The following is a 21,422-nucleotide window of genomic DNA, read 5'->3' on the forward strand; positions in this document are numbered from 1 at the left end:
GGGAAAGAAACTGAAATTTGTACAAGATTAAAACTCATACACTCACATTTACGCACACACCTACTTACAAGCACATAAGTACAGTGATACACACATCTATATACATTATTCTTACACATATTTATATATAATCTCACACTGACACACACACACATACGTACATGCAAGTAATTTTTAGTGTATGTGAGTCATTGCATGTAGATATGTTTGAATATCTGTAAATATATTATGTATATATATATATGCATATGTATATATATATATATATATATATATATATATATATATATGCTTGTATATATATATATATATATATATATATGTATATCATCATCATCATCATCATCATCGTTTAACGTCCGCTTTCCATGCTAGCATGGGTTGGACGATTTGACTGAGGACTGGTGCAACCGGATGGCTACACCAGGCTCCAATCTAATTTGGCAGAGTTTCTACAGCTGGATGCCCTTCCTAATGCCAACCACTCAGAGAGTGTAGTGGGTGCTTTTACATGTCACCCGCACGAAAACGGCCACGCTCGAAATGGTGTCTTTTATGTGCCACCCGCACAAGAGCCAGTCCAGGGGCACTGGCAACGATCTCGCTCGTACATATATATGTATATATGTATGTATATATGCATATATATATGTATGTATACATATATATACATGTATGTTTGTGTATGTAAGTATATATATGTGTGTGTGTGTATATATATGTATGTGTATATATATATGGGTGTGTGTGTGTGTGTGTGTGTATATATATATATATATATATATACATACATTTAATGCTGACAAATTCCAAGCCCTACACTACCAGAATCCAAAACTGAATATAAAACTTACAGGGTACACTGCCCCACAAGGGATTACAATCCCAGAGCCTAAATCAGTGAGGGATCTGGGTATCAACACGAGTGATGATATCTCTTTTCAAGTGCACATTACCAGGATAGCAACAAAGTGCAGACGACTGACTGGCTGGATTCTGAGAACGTTCAGAACCAGAAAGAATGAAACCATGATGGTCCTCTGGAGGACATTTGTCCTCAGCCGCCTGGATTACTGCTCCCAACTATGGTCACTCAACAGTGTAAAATTAACAGCAGACCTTGAAGTAATCCAGCAAAGCTTCACAAAGAAGATAATCTCATTGCAACAGCTCAGCTACTGGGAAAGGCTGAAACAGCTAATACTCTACTCCTTGGAGCGAAGGTAGGAGAGGTATGCAATAATATACATCTGGAAGATTCTGGAAGGAATTGTGCCAAATTTTGGCATTGAAAGCTACACAAATACCTGAACTGGTAGACACTGCACAGTGCCAAAGATCAAAGAAATGCCCTCGCGCTTCAGGACCAGTCACTGCAACAGCTTGGATTTCAGGAGCCCGCAGCTTTTTAATATTCTCCCAAAGAGCCTGAGGGAATTACATAAAGTGGACGTAGTAACCAGAAAATGTATTATAGACGTAATCTTAGCGTTTAATGACAACATACCATGAAGATACATACGAGCAGTCTTATAGTACTGCTGTGTTATTGTTTTCTTACTTTACCCCTTATTGTAGTGTGGTCATGTATGTGTGTATGCATACATACGAATATTTATTTATATCCGCATATATACTTCTTGATAATTTATTTTGTCTTTGTATTATTTATACACACTCCATTTATATAAGTATATACAGGTATGTGAGTATGCATGTGTGTGTACGTATGTGTGCACGTACATAAATACATAAATGCACATGTATGTGTATATGTATGTATATATATATTCATGCCTAATTCACTTGACCGGTTAATAGTTGTCCAACCGTAGCTAAGCCAAGACAGTTTAAAACAATAGATGACCAATTAGATGAGGGTACTGAACAGCAAAAATTACCTCTCCCCATTACCAGCAGGATTCTGGTAATTATTTCTGTCTGCACATTTGATTTACAGGAAATACTTTTTAAAGGAAGAATAAAACATTAAGCCAAATATCATATATATTTCTTTTGATGAGCAATAATATTCTACATAATTACAGTCTGGATACATAAGAAGAGGCAAACAGAAAACTGTTTTGTGGAACACATCAAATTTAACCATAATTTATAAGCACTCATATTTTGAGTGATTGACAAGCCAATTTACACTTAACAAAAGACAGCATCTTTCTTTTGTAAAATGGTATAATTAAGAGCAAAATAGTCTCACACGTATATTATTGTCAATGTTACAATAATCTTATCTGGAGCATTTCAGTTCTATTTTTGGTTTCTATCTTCTTTTCAGACAAGTTGTTTAGAGATATTTATAGCAAAGATTAAAACATGGTAAGCTATTAAAAAATATTTTGACTAGAAAGTAATTTCAGAAATATGTTTCTCCTTTGTTGAAACTGCATTTAGTTTATCCTAATTTTTGACAAAAATGAAATAAACTATTATCATTCTTGACAGAATCATTAGAGCTTTAGATAGAATACTTTGGCAGTATTTTTTCCTGCTATTTACATTCTGAATTCAAATCCATTAGAGGTCAACTTTACTTACTCCAAAAGGATAAAAAAGCAAAGAACCAATCAAGTACTGGGTAGCAACTAATTCATCTCACCAAATTGCTAGCCTTATGCCTAAATTAGAAACAATTATTTTAGTAGGAAAATTTGTAACTTCAAAAACTGTAGAATCTGTAACTCTACAGAAATATATTTACATTAAAATATAAAGATATTTCAAGAACCTATTGGTGGTTAACTTAAGACTGAATAATAAATACATTTTTACATTTAAATAAACCAATACTTGTGGGTATACACTGTATAAAAATGAGCATTCTTGCAATATAGTCCTTTTGCCTTGTAAGCCTTTTCTCTATATTGTCAAAGACCCTGACCAATCTCTCTCCCCAACACAACTCATTTTCTTGAGCCATCCCCTCTCCACCATCTCCCACTCTCCTTTTTGCATTCATGCAAACTTACCTACCCACTTATCCTATCCAATCCTCTTTACCTCTTTACTTATATATCCCTCCCTTCCCTGTAACCTGAGGATGCACTCCAACACATCTTCTTCGCCATCTTTTCTTTCTTCCTGTCTCCTTTCTTTTTCCAACTAAGGTAGGCAAGTATCTCCTCTACTGTAGGGCACCTGCCTCTAGCTTCTGTTATTCTCTAACCTTTTATCGTTTGGCACAAAGCTACTTCCCTCAATAGTATTCCCCACTCAGTTGGTGGAGGTCTAGTTTTGCAGGTTACTTGGTGACTTTGTTGGTGCTATATAAAAAGCGCCCAGTACACCTGTAAAGTGGCTGGCATTAGGAAAGGCATCTAACTAAAAAAACCACGTCAAAACAGAGAGAAGAACTTGGTGCAGTCATTTTGTTTGTCAGCTTCTATCATACCATCTATCCCATGCACAAACTTCTTTTAGTTTCTGGGTGCCAAATTCACTCACAAGGCTTTAGTCAGCCTGGAGCTATAGTAGAGGACACTTGCCCAAAGTGCCATGCAGTGAGACAGAGACAGAATAAAAAAGGAAAGAACACATTGGATAAGGGGGTTCTGGATGCACTATGTCTGAATAAAAGAAGAGATGATCATGACTGGAATCAGAGTGGAACTGCAGTTAAATAACAATATCATAGAAGAACTGCCTGTATAACAGAAATATTTGACAAACAAAAATAAATAATAAATAAAATAAAAAAGATTAAAGTGAACTACTGCAGGCTTATCCTACTTATTTGCTATATGTATTTGCTATTTCTAAATGAAGTATTATTTTTTTTTTCAACTATTTTAAGTTACTGTACTGTTGCAGCCATACTGGGACACTATCTTCATGTGTCTTAATCAATTATATCAACCACAGTTCTTATTTCGGTCTGATATTCAATCGATTACTGTTTGTTAAACTGCTAAGGTGTAGTCAATAAAGGAACATAACGCAAGCAGCAACACTAGTTTCCAGATCAGGTATTTGTCAACATGCAGCTATAGTAGAAAAGGTTCAAAGGTGCTGTGTAGTGGGATCCAACCTGAAACCACGTGGTTACAAAGCAAACTTCTTTATCACATAGCAATGTCTGCACCTCTGCACCTATTATTATTTTCTATATACAAAAGAGCTTACTCTGGAATTTTACTAAAAAAGGCAACAATTTTTTGTATCAATTTAATAAATACATTGAATAATTTAAGGTTGTTCAAACTAAAAGGTAATTATCAGATAGGACAGGGAGAAAGAAATATTAAGGAAAGCATTAAAAGACCTGACAGCACTATTCATGAGATTGTGAGAGGTGAAATAAGAAAATGACACTTGAGGTATTTCAGTGAATAATGACAACATACACACAACTGAATAGTCTGGACATCAAGTCATTTGATAAAAGCTGTTGGGGAAAAGGTGGGTTAATATTTTTCTAATCAACTGATTTTCAGTTTTCATCTTTACAATGGTTTTATCTTTTGTTTGTAAGTACATTTTGCTAAATCATTTGTTTTTCTGGTTTTCAATCTCCAAATATATTTCTTGAAAATTTAATTTTTTTTTTTATAGTAATCAAGTTAGTGATGTATTAAATGCAGTTTCTTTTTATCTTTTAAATATCAAAAAAAAATTTTGTATGCTGAATTGTCTTCCAGTAATGTAATAAAAATAGCTGTAAGTTAATCTACATTTTATAAATTTCAAAACCTCACATCTACTTTGACTTTATTTTCCATTACTCCAATATTAATAAAATTCCAGAAAGATATACATTTATCAATTATTATGTGTCAACAAATTAACCAATACATTATCATTTGATCTGCTAGAAATAAGAGCCAAACCTCTCTGATATGACATACAACTGACTTAAATAAAAAGAAGGATACATTGAATAGTGTAGTACTAGATACATTATATCTAGAACAAAATATATGAAGTAATCATGGCTGGAGTGTCTTTATTCATAGGCCAGTTCAGTCAGGCTAACCTGGGAGCTGAACAACACTAATTAGTATTTTTTCATTCAGTTATTGATTCTCCTTTACAAATATGGTCTTGTATCAAATGAAATCATTAATGTGGCAGGTTAATTCTATATAAGAATACATATTCAGTCTAATTTTACTTAGTTCCTACACTCTATTGTATATTATTTCATTTCACTATTAGCATTGGTAATTTGGTCACAACAAGTGAGAATACAGTGTTTAGTGTTCAATAAATCTTGTCCTGAGATTAATTCATACTAGAGACATTTTTTATCTTTCTTCTCAGTAGGGTTGATTAAAATATGTAAAGTACTGAGAGTGATTCAGTTGTTCTAGGACCTTTGGGAATTGATACTAGATCAGGAAATCCAATACTTATGTCTAGCATCAGATAAATAACAGTTCTCAGAATTTTATTATTTTTAAAATTTAATTACTGTTAGTCTCACCAGTGGATGAAATGCTCTTAAAGTACCACTTTTCCATCACTTTCCTGTAAATACTTTATAACCAGATTCCTATGTGTGTATCAGTATGTGTATCATTGTATCATTGCATGTGTGTATGCTATCATCATCAACTTCATCATCATCTAACATCCATTTTCCATGCTGGCATGGGTTGGACAGTTTGACAGGAGCTACATCAGGCTCCATTGTCTGTTCAGGCACAGTTGCTATGGCTGGATGCCCTTCTTAATACTAACCTGCTTTTTAGAGCCTTTTATGGTGTTAGGTAGATGAGAGATAAATATCTACCTAGATAGAGATCCAGTCTATCATACATATAGAGAGAGTTTATTTTCTTTCTTGTATCAAACTGATGCTTATATATATCATCTAACATCTGTTTTCCATGCTGGTAAGGCCAGGAGCTGCACCAGGTTCCACTGTCTGTTTTGGCATTGTTCCTGCAGCTGGACTTCCTTCCTAATGCCAACCACTTTACAGAGTCTATGGGGTGCTTTTTATGTGGCACCAACATTGATGCTTTTTTGCATGATACCAGCACTAGTAATTTTTATGTGGTACCAGCAGCAGTGCCTTTTAAGTGGCACCAGCACTTGTGATTTTTATGTCACACCAGCACTAACAAGGTTACCACATTTGTCTCAATATGTACATTATAATTTTATTTTCCAAGTTCCATTCCTCATTATCTTCTTCCAGCCACACTCTATTCTCTGCTATACTCCATTCTTAACACCTGTTTTGTCTTCTATCATTCTCAATGCCCTCATGTATCTAACATAACCCTTCGTCTGAGCATTCCTATAGCTCTCGCCTTCAACTACCAGTCATCTATCCCATCTATCCATCTCTCCTTACATCGTTATGGAATTTTCCCGTTCCCCCTGCCTACTCACCCAGTCCAGTCTTCTGTATCACTTCCCAGTGTACATGTGTCCTGACACATATGCACCACCATCCATCTCACTCCCTCCATCTTTCTAAGCTTCTCTTTCTCTCATTTCTTCTCCTACTGGAGTGTCCTTGTATCTCTTCTACAGCAAGACACTTATTTCTATCCCGCTATTATTCTTTCAACCTCTCAACTTGCAAAAAGCTACTTCCTTTAATACTCCCTCCCCCATCAAGGGGATTGCCTCATCTTAAAATTTATTGGCTGACCCCACCAGTGCTGGTACCATGAAAAAAGCACCCACTACAGTCTGTAAAATAATTGGTATTCGGAAGGGCACTCAGCCATAAAAGCCATGCCAAAACAGACAAGAGAACTTCACACAGCCCTCTGGCTTGTCAGCTCTTGTCAAATATCGAACCCATGCCAGCACAGAAAAAGGACATTAAATAATGATATATATATATATATATATATATATATATATATATATATATGAACAATAATTTTCTGTTAAGACTTCTTGTTTGTTATCTACTGAGGATGGCATTACATCAGTTATTTTACTGCTGTGAATGCTAGAAACAAGCTTTAAAAAGTCTGGCAAAGAAATATTGATATATTTAAGCCTTTTGATAACAACCTGTATCAACTGCCCTTGGATTGGAATGTTTAGGATTTGGAGGAAGAGACAGTAGAGGCAAAAAGAGAGAAGGATGCATTGGACATATGTGGAACACAGCTTGCTAGTCCAAGAGAGCTGGAGCAATTGTAGTAGTAATAGAAGAAATAACAAAACATAATGCATCTATGTAATAGTGATTATGAGTGCTTGTAAATGAATTTGAGAACTATCAATAATTTTGGCAGAGATGCAATCTATGATTTGTGTGTGTGTGTGCACATACAGCATTTAGTAGCCATCCCTGAAACGGCACAGAGCCACCGAGGAGACCAGTTGTTTAACCATTGTTTTGCTGCATTATAGGACACACCATGATCTTGCTACACTTTCATGAAGTAATTTACTGAATGGTCCCTACCCAGCCAAGCTAAATTTCTTTATCACAGCAGGAATTGCTATACACCTAAGTATTTTAATTTTTCAACCATTTCATATTGTGGTACTGGTACTGTATGCTGTGGATCCTGTGGACAGTCCACAAGACTAATGCATACATCCTAAACCAAGCAGATATTCTTGCCAGCCTACTAAGTATTGTGCATAACTGGAAACTGAAATATTTTAGCCTTATTTGCTCCCAGTCATTTGACAACCTTGAGTAGTTATGCTTAGTACTACTCTAGGCATACATTGACATAGGAGACCATGTTGATCATGGGCCAGTGACATGAAACAGTGAATAGCCTACCATTTATATACACCATCTCCTGAGAACTTCTCAAAACTGATTACAGTGGTGAGGATTTGGACAAGTTGTTTCCAGTAGTTGTTTGTTGACCTGATAAGTAGCAATATATAAAATAAAGATATCTTAATAGTTCTTTGATGCAAGTTGAACTTGAGTTTTATAGAGATTTAGAAGCTGAAAAAAAAAAAAAAGGCTGAAGTATTTGCTTATGTTTGTAATGTTGCTATGAGAGATCTTCAGAGATTGTATAGCTCAGTATTTGTAGCAACTTTTATGGGTTTAGCTAGTTGTTCTTCAGGCAGAGGGAATCTAGTTCAAGATTGTGTTTGTGAAATGCTTTTCAGTAGTGTCAAAGGAAATAAGGTATTCATATGCTCACTATAAGATATTTTAAAGGTCCCTTTACATGGAAATAGAGCAAGTTTGACAAGAGGTACCTACATTGAATATGAATAGTGTGTAGTAGTTTAAGCAGAGGTAAAAAAAATTCATTCCTTAAGAAAAAAAAATGGATGATAGCATGTAAGAAGGAAAAAAGAATTGTGGGCAGGATTCTTTATATGAAAATAAAAATTCCTATATTAATTTGTGAAATAGAATTTCAACTTACAGCTGCTAGTTAGATATGGGAATCTTCTGCCCCTACCCAAAACATTTTCCAAAAAATCTGGGTCTTTACATTATCAAAAATATCATTAATAAGGATTACTTTAATCAGAGAGTGAGACTCAGTGTAAGTTGTTAAGAAAAGGAATGAAACTAGGGATTTAAAATGAAAAGATTAACCAGGTGTTCTTATATTATCCTTTACATTTATCCTCGAACTAGTCTATGTTTTGTTGAAGAAATATGCTTTCCTTATGCACACACACACACACACACAAAATATATGAACTTGCAAACATCAAACATACTTACATTCATAGATTTATACACATGTATACAAACATAAATATACAAATACACACACACATATATATTCAAGGACTTCTAGACATTTACTTACATATATCATTGCTATTATGTTAAACTGTTGTATGTCCAAATTTGGCCAAATGCATATTTTTTTCAATATTTAATTTCACTTGCAATAGCTGGTTCCTTTGGCCAAACTATTGTATCAATATATATATATATATATATATATATATATATATATATATACACACACACACACACACACACATATATTGAAGTCTAGAGTTAATGGCAATTGTATCTATTGCAATAGCTGGTTCTTTTGGTCAAACTATTATGTGTGTGTGTGTGTGTGTATATATATATATATATATATATATATATATATATATATATATATACATACACACACATACATTGAAGTGTAGAGTTAATGGCAATAACTTGACAGGTCCAGAACTGGGTTAGAGCTGTTCTTGTTAATTATGGCCACACCTGCATGGATGGTAGGTTCATCAATAACATATTATCTCTAAGTTAATATTGGTTTTCAATTTGGCACAAGGCCAGCAATTTCGGGCGAGGGATAAATTGATTACATTGACCCCAGTGCTCAATTGGTACTCACATTTGAGCTTAGAACGTAATGACAGATGAAATGTTGTCAAGCATTTTGCTCAGCACAGTAACAATCCTGCCAGCTCACAACGTTTGTCTCTAAGTTAATATTGATATTGGAATAAAACTGATACAACAATACTTGTTTAGGAAAAATAAATTGATAAAATATCAGGAGTAGTTGTGTGGTAAGAAGCTTGCTTCCGCACATGCATCACCCAGAGTGCATTTGGTTTGTCATTTGTGTGCGAGTCAGATGTTGTTTTATTTCTTTTGCTGCTTCGAGGGAAGAGACAATGTACTCAGACTTTAGCAGGTCTGAGTTGTCTTTAGCAAAGGAGGAGCTGGTAAGGATGGTAATAAAGATGGACGGAGTGTTGCAGAAAACAAGGAGTTTTGCTGAGGCCATGGAGATGAAGCGAAGGGAGCTAGACTTGGCTGGTCTGGAGGAGTATGAGAAGATGGTACAGAAGATGGGAGGTGACATGAGGTTGTCGCCCTCGCCCCAAAGGAATTATGGAGTGGATGGAGAGAAAAACGATCACCTATAAGGTGTCCTCATTAAAAGGAAAAAAGGCCGAGCAGGTGGAAGCTGAAACGGAAAAGGCGCTAAGGGAGCGGTCAAAGAAAGTGGTGTATATAACCAAAGGAAAGAGATATGGGACGATGGTCATCTATTTAGGATAGTAGAGGAGGTGAGGAGGCTGGTGAGTGTGGTGGTGAAAACAGGAAGTAGTGCTTCTGCCCATATACCTTGGAAGAAAGACTTCCAAGGTAAGGGTAGAAGCAATCCCACCTGATATAGAAGTGGCTTGGGTGGCGGCGGCTATCCTTGTTGGAAGTGAGGAGAAAGTGACTATCCTTCAAGCCACAGAGATGGAGGAAGGAGGGTGGAAAGGGAAGACATTGGAATTGATTATACAGACAGAGGAGGGACAGCTGGAGAGTTTGGCAGAGACGATGATGGGGGAAATTGTGCTGAGTGTGGGTAGAGGGCAGAGTACCACGATGTTTTTAATGTGGCCAAAAGGGCCACATTAGAGCATACTGCCCTCTACAGTGGACAATAGCAAAGGAAACAGTTGTGGAGATGGAAGAGAAAAGAGAGGAAGAAAAGACAGATGGAGGAAAGGAGGAAGAATGGAGAATAACAGAGTAGAAGGAAGAGGAAAAAGAAAACATTGAGTGTGATGTGGTACACCACTCAAGACCACTCAGAGCCACCCTCCCCATACAGACAACAAACCCATCCACCCCATTTCCCCACAGGAAAAAAAGAAAACAAAAGAGCAGACACCTCAGAATTTATAAGACTCCTCCTCCGGTGAAAAAGGTTACGAGAGAGTGCAGTCATGGAGCAATAGTGGAACAGGAAAAGAGACTAAAAGGAAATTAGGTCTCAGAGGTGTCGAGTGGTGTTGCTTAGTGTGGGGTGAGTAGCACACTCTTCATATTTTCATTTTCAACTATCACGCATGTTACTATAATTCTAATTTGTTTTTCATAATACCATATTTTATTTTTATATATTTTTAATTGTTATATGTCCCCACATGTGTAAAGCCTTTATGGCTAATTTGATGAAATAAAGAAACTTGCTTCCTAACCACATGGTTCCGAGTTCAGTCCCACTGTGTGACACCTTGGGAAGTGTCTTTTACTATAGCCTTGGGCTGACCAAAGCCTTGTGAGTGGATTTGGTAGACAGAAACTGAAAAAAGCCCATCGTGTATGTATATATATATATATATATATATATATATATATATATATATATATATATATATAGAGAGAGAGAGAGAGAGAGAGAGAGAGAGAGAGAGATTCAGATGAATTAGGTACTTAAGTTGAGGCACCAGAATTTAGTACAGTATTATCCATAGTTTCAAAATAAAGTGATTAAAATCAAAATAAGCAACAAAGGATATCCAGAGGTGTGTATGTGTATATATATATATATACAGGCGTAGGAGTGGGTGTGTGGTAAGTAGCATGCTTACGAATCACATGGTTCTGGGTTCAATCGCACTGTGTGGCACCTTGGGCAAGTGTCTTCTACTATAACCTCGGGCCGACCAAAGCCTTGAGTGGATTTGGTAGACAGAAACTGAAAGAAGCCTGTCGTATATATGTATGCGTGTGTATATGTTTGTCCCCCTACTATCACTTGACAACTGATGCTGGTGTGTTTATGTCCCCATAACATAGCAGTTTGGCAAAAGAGACCAATAGAATTAGTACTAGGCTTACAAAATATAAATCCTGGGGTCAATTTCTTCGACTAAAGGTAGTGCTCCAGCATGGCTGCAGTCAAATGACTGAAACAAGTAAAAGAGTATATACTGTGAGGATAAAACTTAAGAGAAAAACGACCAACAGGTCCATCAACAAAGTTCATTATTTCTCAAATTGTGCTTTTTTATACCTAATATCATTTTACATTGAAACTTAACAGTTAATTCATACTAAAAATATTGATAGTATGTAGTAATAATGATTCCTTTTCAAGATGTACTTCCACATTCTTAAATCAGTAAAAATAAGCTCAGTATCTCATAGGAGCACATTTTATTGACACTAAAAGTAAAGACTCAAGATGAGAATTGCAAAGCACTTCCAGATATCAGAGACAGTACAAAACTTTTCACCGAGATGTTGCTGCTGCTATTGTTTAGCTCCAGACTGACTATTCCCACCACCAACATTGTCTTATTCTCCGATATGAAGCAATGCAGGGCCATATGAGCTTACATACTTTTTTCTTGAAACAGCAGGGTGTGATTTGAAGACTTAGTTGCTACTCCTAGTAGCCCAAGTAACCATATAGGGGCTCCCTTATTAACTTGAGTTTGCTCAGATATCAAGCATAGGTACCATTTTAACTACTTAATTGTAGTAGTAATAATAACAATAATCATAATTTCAAAGATGGGTAATGATGTTTGGCTGGTATCAAAATTAGATATAAATATTTTTAAATATAACACAATTTTCAGTCAAAGATGGTGAGAGCATTAACGTATCATTTAGTTATTAGTCATTAGAGTAGGCAATTACTTGGACATATTTAAAGCAAGCAAGCTACCAGTTACAATAGATTCTTTTTCCAACACAGAGGGCTAAACTTCAGCTGATTGGTTGACACCACACACACATACACCTGAAATATTCAACCCCTTTATGTGCTAAGGGGTTGGTGAGACAGCATCTGAGCTCCAACCTATTGTACTAGTAATCTAAAGTATCATGTGAGTATTTCAAATGGCTCCAGGACAAGATACACACACACACACTCACATGACCATATACACATAATCAGTTTATATACACTCATGGACTAACACATATACAATACATGCATACAAACTCATACACAAAGAGAAGCACTCAGTCATTCTCAGTTAAAAGGACTAATAATAAAATATAGACACACACATACATATACAGATTCATAAACACTAACATGCTTAATTACATACATATTTTCAGTTAGAAAGAGAGAAGAGACTAAATAAACCAGGCAAATAGGAATTTGTATATATTTGTTTTACAAAGAATTTTATATAAATATATATTTTTATATTATAATATCTTAAACAAGTGCACAGGATATATTCCCCAAACTTGCAAAGTAAGCAACTTTATTTTCTCTCACTTTTGTGTATGTGTGTGTAGATCAATTGATAAATAGTTACTCTATTTGATGGTATATTAGACACACACAAATTTCAGCAACATATATTCATGAAATCAGAAGTTTTTAGTGCATTAAAGCATGTAATATAAGCCCCATTTTGCATGTAGAACTGTAGGTAATTTTTTGAGACATTTCTTTTGGTAAAAAGTGTGTCTTATATGACATCAAATATAGTTTACATATATCTCATTCTTTCTGTAAGTGTGTGTGTGTGTGTGTGTGTATGTGTGTGTGTGTAGCTACAGAGTTTGACATTTTTTTTCTTCATCTACTGGTTACAAAGTACTGTGGCCATGCTGATGCATCACTTTTTAAAGTGATGCCTCAGAACTTCACTGGCATCAACCTCAGTACTTCACTGGCATTGCTTGTTGTTCCCTCACCTGTCTTTGTCTTTTGCTTTCTGTACATTTGAACCGTATATATTTTATCAACCTTGGAAAAACGAATGGGAGAAGATAAATTTAAGTAGGATTTGAACTCAATATAAAGGGACATAATTAAATACCACAAAGTATTTTGTCCACTACTCTTGTGATCTGTTATCTTCTGTTTTATATATCGCTTTTTCTCACTATACTTGTCTAATATTATTACTCTGCCAAATCCTGAATTCTTTGAAACAAACAAGGCATTTCACAACTCCTGCTATTGGTAATCGTATATATAATAATGATTGTTATCTAAGCTCTAAACAATATTTTGGGACAATCTAAAGGTGTGCTTTTAAGGAAATCTGTGTATCATTGCTAGTAAATCAAGCTACTACATACAAGTATCCCTTGTTAGCACACACACACACACACACACACACACACACACACACAACTATAGGGTGTGATTTAAGGGAGATTTGACTGCTATTTATAGTAGATCTGGCTATCACATAGAGGTCTCTCTCAATGGCTTATATAAGACAGTACAGAGTGGTTTGAAGAAAATTTCGCAACTATTTCTAATAAATGTAGCTACATTGCAATCATTTCCCTCACTCATACGTAAAATCATATGGTATAAATTGAAGGTGATTTGGCTGCTATTTCTAGCAGGTCAAAATAGCAAGCTCAAGCTTCTTTAATTTGGTTCCCCACTCCTCTTATTGAAAACATATATATTTAGTTAACACACAAAACACTAGAATAATACATATAAGGTAGGTAGAGTAACCAAAATTTTTCATTTCATTTCATTTCAAAGTTTCAGCTCAGAGCTGCGGCCATGCTGATGCACCACCGTGTAAATATATATTTTGAAAAGAATTTTTTTCCCCAAGCATAACCTCCAATGTGTAAAACACAAATACAAAAATTGATCTGCAAAAAAAAAAAAAAAAAAATTATTAGAGGCAAATGCATGAGGTTGTGAGTTCGATTCCCAGCAACTAATGTATATTACCCATTGATACATAGTATCCAGAAAAATGGTCGCAGGAAAAATTACTATTACTTGTTTTGTACATGTGTGTAGTTGGTTTGTTTGTACGCAGCACCTGCTCACTCATAGAGCACTAGTTTAGAGGCAGACTGCGCAAAAAATAAGCTCAATAGGTAGTTTACTTAATAAGCAGTAGTAATTTTTCTTGCGTCCATTTTTCTGGACGCTATGTGTTAATGAGTAAAAAGCAATTAGCTGCTATGAAACTGTCACTATGGCTGAATTTTGTAGAAATACAGACAAGCCATTCACTCAGATAAATACTGAGTAAAATTTGTATGCAGGGTTAACTCTCCTTATATAAACTGCATATTGTTTATATACATAACTGTGTTGCCCTCCATCTCTCTCTCTCTCTGCCTGTTGCTTTTATATTATAATACTGTAAAAGACGGACATTATGTTGTTCACACTGATGTCAGTTTCATGCAAATCTATAATTCAATGATTTAATTATTATAACTTTTATGTACCTAATTGTAGGTGTGTTGCCATTTCTCTCTCCTCCCTCTCTGACTGCCTATCCCCCACCAATGAAGGACTATAAGCTAAAAATATTTTCATTATTTTCTTAATATCAGAATATATATATATATATATATATATATATATATATATATATAGGGCTTTCCTATAAGTAGGTTATCTCCCTTGGCTAGGCGGCGCTCCATGTAGACAAACTTCCGCAGACTATCCACGCTATTGTTATTGTTTTACGTCTTATCATGGTTATAAAGCAGGTCGATGATTTAGCTATCGAAGTACTTACTGTGCCTGAGTTAAAGAAATATTTAAGATTATATGGACAGTATGTTACTGGAAGAAAGGCGGACTTGACTGAAAGGTTGAAAGGTATAAAAATTCTGTCGATGAAGAATGTCAACAAAGTAAATTCATCGGACGATAAGTCTGAAGTATCGGGCGATACTTCAGACAGGAATAAGCAGAAGCTTATATCTCCTCTCGGTGTCTACATGGAGCGCCGCCTAGCCAAGGGAGATAACCTACTTATAGGAAAGCCCTATATATATATATATATATATATATATATATATATATATATATATATATATATATATATATAACATCTTGATTGTATGATGATACAAAGTGATATCTGGTTATTTTATTCACATAAAATTTCTTGCTTTCATCACAGTCATCATCTAACATCCGTCTTTCATTCTGGCATGGGTTGGGTGGTTTGAGAGGGGCTGGCAAGCCCCAAAACTGCACCAAGCTCGATTGTCTGTTTTGGTATGGTTTCTACAGTTGGTTGCTCTTCCTAACAACAACACTTTTACAAACTGTGCGGGGTGCTTTTTATGTGGCACCAACATTGGTGCCTTTTACATAGCACCAGCATCAGCAGGGTTGCCATATAACTTGAAAGACAAAGACCGCTAGGCTAGGAGAAGGAGTGGTACTGAGGGAGGCGGCTTTGTGCTAGTAGAGAGAGGTTAAAGTATAATAGAGGGGTGTTTCACTATAGAGCAGATACTTGGCTATCTCAGTAGGAAAAGAACAGAGAGGAAAGAGATTGAGGCAGAGAGAAAGATATAGAGTGAGTGTGAGAGAGAGAGAGGAGAAATAGATGGTATTGAAGATGCATCGGGACCTATCCACAGAGTACAGAGGGGATAGAGAAGAATGTTTCGAGATGGGAAAGAAATGACTGTAGCAAGTAATGGTGAGAGAAATTGGAGTGGCTGGGGTTAGTATTGTAGGTATGCGAGGGCATGGAGAGTGTAGAGGTAAGTATGTGAGGGAGAGTGGAGGGGTCCACAATGGATGGTAAGTGGTTGGGAAACTGAATCAAAAAGCAATAATACAGGGCTTGATAAGACCCTTTAGTCCTTCCAAGGGTAAAACAACCTCTACAATGCTGGTATCACAGACAGATACATCTAATACATTCTGTAGAGTAGTTGGTGCTCAGAAAGACATCCAGCTGTTCAGAAAGAGATTCAAATGTTCAGAAGGACAACCAGATGTTCAGATGACAGAACTGGAGCAGGATGTGGTCTTCCAACTGATGAAATGCTGCTGAACATAAGTGGAAATAAAATGAGGATGCATATACGCTTTTCTAAACTTCAATGATGAAATCGGGGGCTTTAAAATCTTAGCAAAACATTAAATCCCAGTCAACTTGGTCTTTCCCCAAAATTTAACTCAAGTATCAGCATAGAGTTACCCTCATCAGTAAATGTTCCATTGTTATTTTCAAACTTGCTTTAAAACAAACTTATTTTAACATTTACACACATTCATTACTCTTTCTTTTGATTAAGATGAATGGATTAAAACAACTACATTCATCTTGGATCTCTTTCCAGTTTCCTTTCCAACAATTGGCATCAACAATCAATAAAAATTAAAGAATGAAATATGTATTGAGTTGTCTAATAACTATCTTTCTATTTCAAAACTATACCCATACACATGTGTGCACTAGGTTTGTTCAAAAAGTATCTCGCTATTTTTTTCACACCAAGACTAATGCCGTGGGGGCAAAATCCTTTGTGTCAGAGATGACACCACTCTTCCTGCACGTACATGAGAATTATCACACCAGTAGGCCTTGTCAGTTCTCAGCTGATATACCTAGAGTACAGACATGCAGTGTGTGCTTGTCAGATTTTCATTTACACTAAATGCATCAAGCAGAGATATTACATCAAGTTTTGCCAAAATGTTGATGACACTCAAGCTCAAACAATCCAGAAGATTCAGCAGATTTTTGACAATGATGTTATAGGAAAAACTCAGATCAAGGAGTTGTACAACCACTTCAAGAATGGCCCATCTCAGTGGAGAATAAGGTAAACTCAGGCAGGCCATCCACAAGCCAAAATGAGGAGCCAATTGAGAAGATTCAGTGAATTGTCATGAAAGACCATCATGTAGCAATCTAGAAAATCGCTCACACAGTAGGTATAAGCACAGTTCTTTCCATTTCAACACAGGATTTGTGCCTGCAGAGAGTGTTGATGAAATTCATCCCCGAGGTGCTGGTGGAACAGCAGAAGCAACTCCATATGGAAATCACTTGGGACATGCTGGATTGTGTAAACCATGACCCAGATTTCATGGAGACTATCATCCTGGTGATGGAACATGGGTTTATGGACTCTGCTTGATGTGTTTGGACATCGTGTGTGAAAACAAAAATATGATGAGCATCTGTTCTCTAGGTAGGAACTGATGCAGCCTACTAACATGAAAATTTCCAAGCATGCACAAAAGTGTGGCATCACCTCTCACCCAAAGGATTTTGCCCACACAGCATTAGTTTTGGCAGGGAAAAATAGTCTGATACTTTTTGAATGCACCACATGCACATGCATGTGCGTGTGTGTGTACATATCTCAATGTTTGATTTTATGTTCATTCATCATAAAAATAATTTTACATTAATCTGGAAGGTTACTCCATACTTTTGTAGAGTAAAGATTTATTGCTTTTTAATAAGAATAGTATTGACAGTGATTTTGAAGTTTCAATCAGCAAGCTATCATTGAACAGTCTGATGATGGTTTAGCAAGCCAAAACTTCAAAGTCATTGTCAATATTATTCCTGTTAAAGAATAGAGTGTGTGTGTGTGTAAGAGAAAGAGAGAGAGAAATCTAGCAGAGTATATTACATTATTTAGACTATTTTAGCCTAGGTTAGCCCTGAAAGAGCAGTCCTATGATCAAAGGTAATAAGTGTGGCTATTCCATCTTTTTCATGATCATTGCATATCTGGGAATACATTATCTGATATGGTACTCCCTTTCCAGAGTATAATTTGAGGAAGATTTGACTGCTATTCCTAGCAAATCAAATGACCATATACAGACTCCCTCATAAGTAAATACTCCTAAATAAGCTTGCTTTCAAGATTGTCTACTCTCACTTCTCAAAACATTCCACTTCATCACAGTTCCATAAACTTAATAAGCCACTGAGGTACCGTTAAGTTCTTCACCAAAATTTAGTGATTCAATGGAATAATATACTCAAAGGATTTACATTGCTTATTATGGATCTAAGGGAAGACCTAAACACAGCACTTAAAACTAACAAAACGCTTGCTAGTACTCTAAAGTCCATAAAGCCTACAACAGGATATTGTATTTTCCAATAGTACCTGTTTACAGAGAGACAGCTGTGCTATTGAACATTATACATCTTTATCTGTGATAGTTTTAATCAGCATCTGATTTAACCCTTTTGTTACTGTATTCATTTTGAGACAGTGTAACCGGGACTACACTCTCCAATGTGTCTTTCTGTTTTTAAAAAGTAGAGTGTGATTTGAAGGGGATCCGGCAATTTTTCCTAGCAGATCTAGCTAAGATCATTGCTAGTTGAATCTATAGTGATATAAGTTAATTTGTTCAATTGTTGTTGTTATACTTCAGTCATTATCAATATAAAGTTCTTTGCTGTCCTCTAGACGTGATTTATGCATAGATATTAACCGTGTTATTGCATTTCTAAAAAACAAGGCACTGTCTCTGTTTTAATTCCTTTCAAAATAATGAAGGATTTGGAGAAATTTAGTAAAATAACTTCTACATTATTAGTTAGTGTTAGGAATATAAATTAAGGTTATCTAAAATTATAGTTGAAGGTTTTAATTAAAATATAACACTTTAAAGCAAGAGGTTTTTATATCATAGACAATCCCTTGGCATGAAAATGATAAAGTGTTTTTAGATGTTTTCATGGCAATTTTTAAATCATATCATTATACATTTGCATGTCAATCATCGTAAATTGTTATGTGATGGAAAGAGTTAAGAGAGCAATAGCTTATATTTTGAAAAGGATAAGATGGCAGATATTTTCTTGAGAATTCTGAACATCTGTTGAAATAGTGTGCTACAGGGTTAGAATGTAATCAGAATTGAAGTATTCTGTGGTTCTAAGGTTCAAGTAGGATGCACATTGGAGTACTGCTCAAACATCTTGATTGGCATTGTTGCTATACACAGGAGCATTCAAGAATACATCTAAAAGAGAGCCATTCAACTGACTGGTAAAGACTCACTCATCAACATGCTACAACTGCTGACCTACATGTGCTATCATTTCTACCTATTCTATCACTGATACAACCATCATCGTTTCTTTGAACTTAGATGGTTGAATACTATCTCCACTAAGCTACCCAACACACCTGTCTCTTCTCTTCTCATCCAGTCTATAACTCATTGTCCAGGCACTGTAGTAACCGTTGTGCTCAATCTTGCCTCTACTAACCTATTTCCTACAGACATTGATTTACAAGATGTTCAAGCTAAGTGGAGTTGTCAGGAATGAAAGCTAACATTTTTAGCAACTTGGAGGGTTTTAATTGCAATATTGTAGTACCTCACCTTCTCAAGGGTGAGGTACAAGATTTTTTTCTTCTTCATATGAGCAGTGATTGTGCCATTGTGCTCTTGAAAGAAACTAGGTTGTTATGTCTCCATTAGAGAATATTTTCAGTATCCTTTTATGAAAGCAATGAAGTTTGACATGAAATGACTAGATTACATGGAGATATTATCTGCGTAGAAGGTTAAAGAGGATCAAGCTATAAGCTAATAATATTAGTGCTTGATCTCTTAGCCACATCTCAATTGGACATAGTATGTTGCCACATCATCTAAAAATGCCTTAATATCAGTGTTACATTTTATCATAAAGTATAATAATAATTGAAATAAAATCTGTTACAAGAAGGCAAACAAATTGTTTTTTACTGAATATGACTCAGTAATTTCTCTACAATATAAAGTTTCAATGCCTAAGTATTCTTTTAATGTTTTACTAAAGCTCAGCAACATTTTTTGGAGTATATTTTATGATGAGTTCTTATATATTTTATTTATGCATTTGCTTTGAACAAAAACAAGTTTTAGAGCCCAAAGTTCCTATGACAATTCCTTTAGAATTAATGTATCTGTTTCCCATAAATCATATTACTAAAATATGACTATTTTTTACCAACTTTGAACTTCTAAACTTTTTAGTTACAATGTATCTTAGGTTATTTCATTGATTTATATTCTTTAAGAACCATATAACCCTTGCGTATCTCTTTTAGGACCACAGATTAGTTGAAAGGATATTTTTAAGAGCCTAATATAAGATTATAACTCAAAATTACTTTAGTAAAAAAAAAAAAATTCAAAAATTAATTCCTAAGATCATCAAATTCTTTGATAAAATTATGAAAGAATTATTATTGAATATTAACACAGGTGGCTTCATTTGGCTATATATGCAGAGTTAATAATATATGCATACACTCTGAACACTAAAACTACATGTAGACTTCAAATCATTTGCGTTCAACAAAATACACAAGAAAATAAACTTAAAACATTCTACTTCTCAGACTACATTAATTTGAAACCCTAGAATAAAAAGTTTTACAGTTACATAACAATTTTAAAAAGTAATATTTTACCTGCAGAAGGAAATGCAACAAATATCAAACTACCTCATGTAAAGATAACTGATTGATTCCCAAATCAATAAAACTATTTGAATATGTTCATTGTTTTCAACAGGTCTATGTTAACAAATATCAAGAGTTTGGATTTAGGTGCTATGTAGGAGTTGAAATACAAGGCTATAAAACTCAATCCTCAGTTAAATTTTTGCAAACAATAGATGAAACAATCAGTATTGAATGAACAAAAAGCTCTATTGAATAAATTATTCCTTCCATTCTATAACAAATCAATGCTGAATTTTAACATCTATTTACATAGACAAAAGACATTGAAAAGTATCAAAAGTGAAAATAATAATAATATTCAATATTTCAAATACTTTATAGTTACTGATATTGTTGTTGTGGTTATATGTTTGTAACTGTCACTGCTAATGATGCCATTCCATTACAATAGAATTATACACAACTTTGTTGAAGATTTCCAATTATCTATTGTATTCAAAATTTATATACATCTATACATGTCTACATTTGTATCTCTGAATAATGGCTCATTTGTTTTGTTTTGTTTTGTTTTTTTATGTGCTAG

At 35.0% G+C, this 21,422-nt stretch overlaps 1 protein-coding gene and 1 long non-coding RNA gene across 5 annotated transcripts in view; one reads left to right on the plus strand and one right to left on the minus strand.

The window, feature by feature from the left end:
• LOC128247308 (uncharacterized) overlaps positions 1–21,422 on the minus strand; it is a 66,490-nt gene that overhangs the window by 28,494 nt on the left and 16,574 nt on the right. The gene's annotated exons all lie outside the window — the stretch shown is intronic.
• The window catches only part of LOC106878934 (CKLF-like MARVEL transmembrane domain-containing protein 7), a 55,244-nt gene that overhangs the window by 4,275 nt on the left and 29,547 nt on the right, over positions 1–21,422 (plus strand). Inside the window, exon 1 of one of the 2 annotated variants that reach the window (XM_014928302.3) lies at positions 12,759–12,893. The exons of the other annotated variant lie outside the window; for it this stretch is intronic. The gene's annotated coding sequence lies outside the window, so the exon portion shown is untranslated. Of the gene's footprint in view, positions 1–12,758; positions 12,894–21,422 lie in introns of those variants that run through there. 2 annotated transcript variants of the gene reach the window in all.

The sequence above is a fragment of the Octopus bimaculoides genome, chromosome 1, assembly GCF_046866305.1.
Source record: "Octopus bimaculoides isolate indiv1 chromosome 1, ASM4686630v1, whole genome shotgun sequence".
Taxonomy (NCBI): domain Eukaryota; kingdom Metazoa; phylum Mollusca; class Cephalopoda; order Octopoda; family Octopodidae; genus Octopus; species Octopus bimaculoides.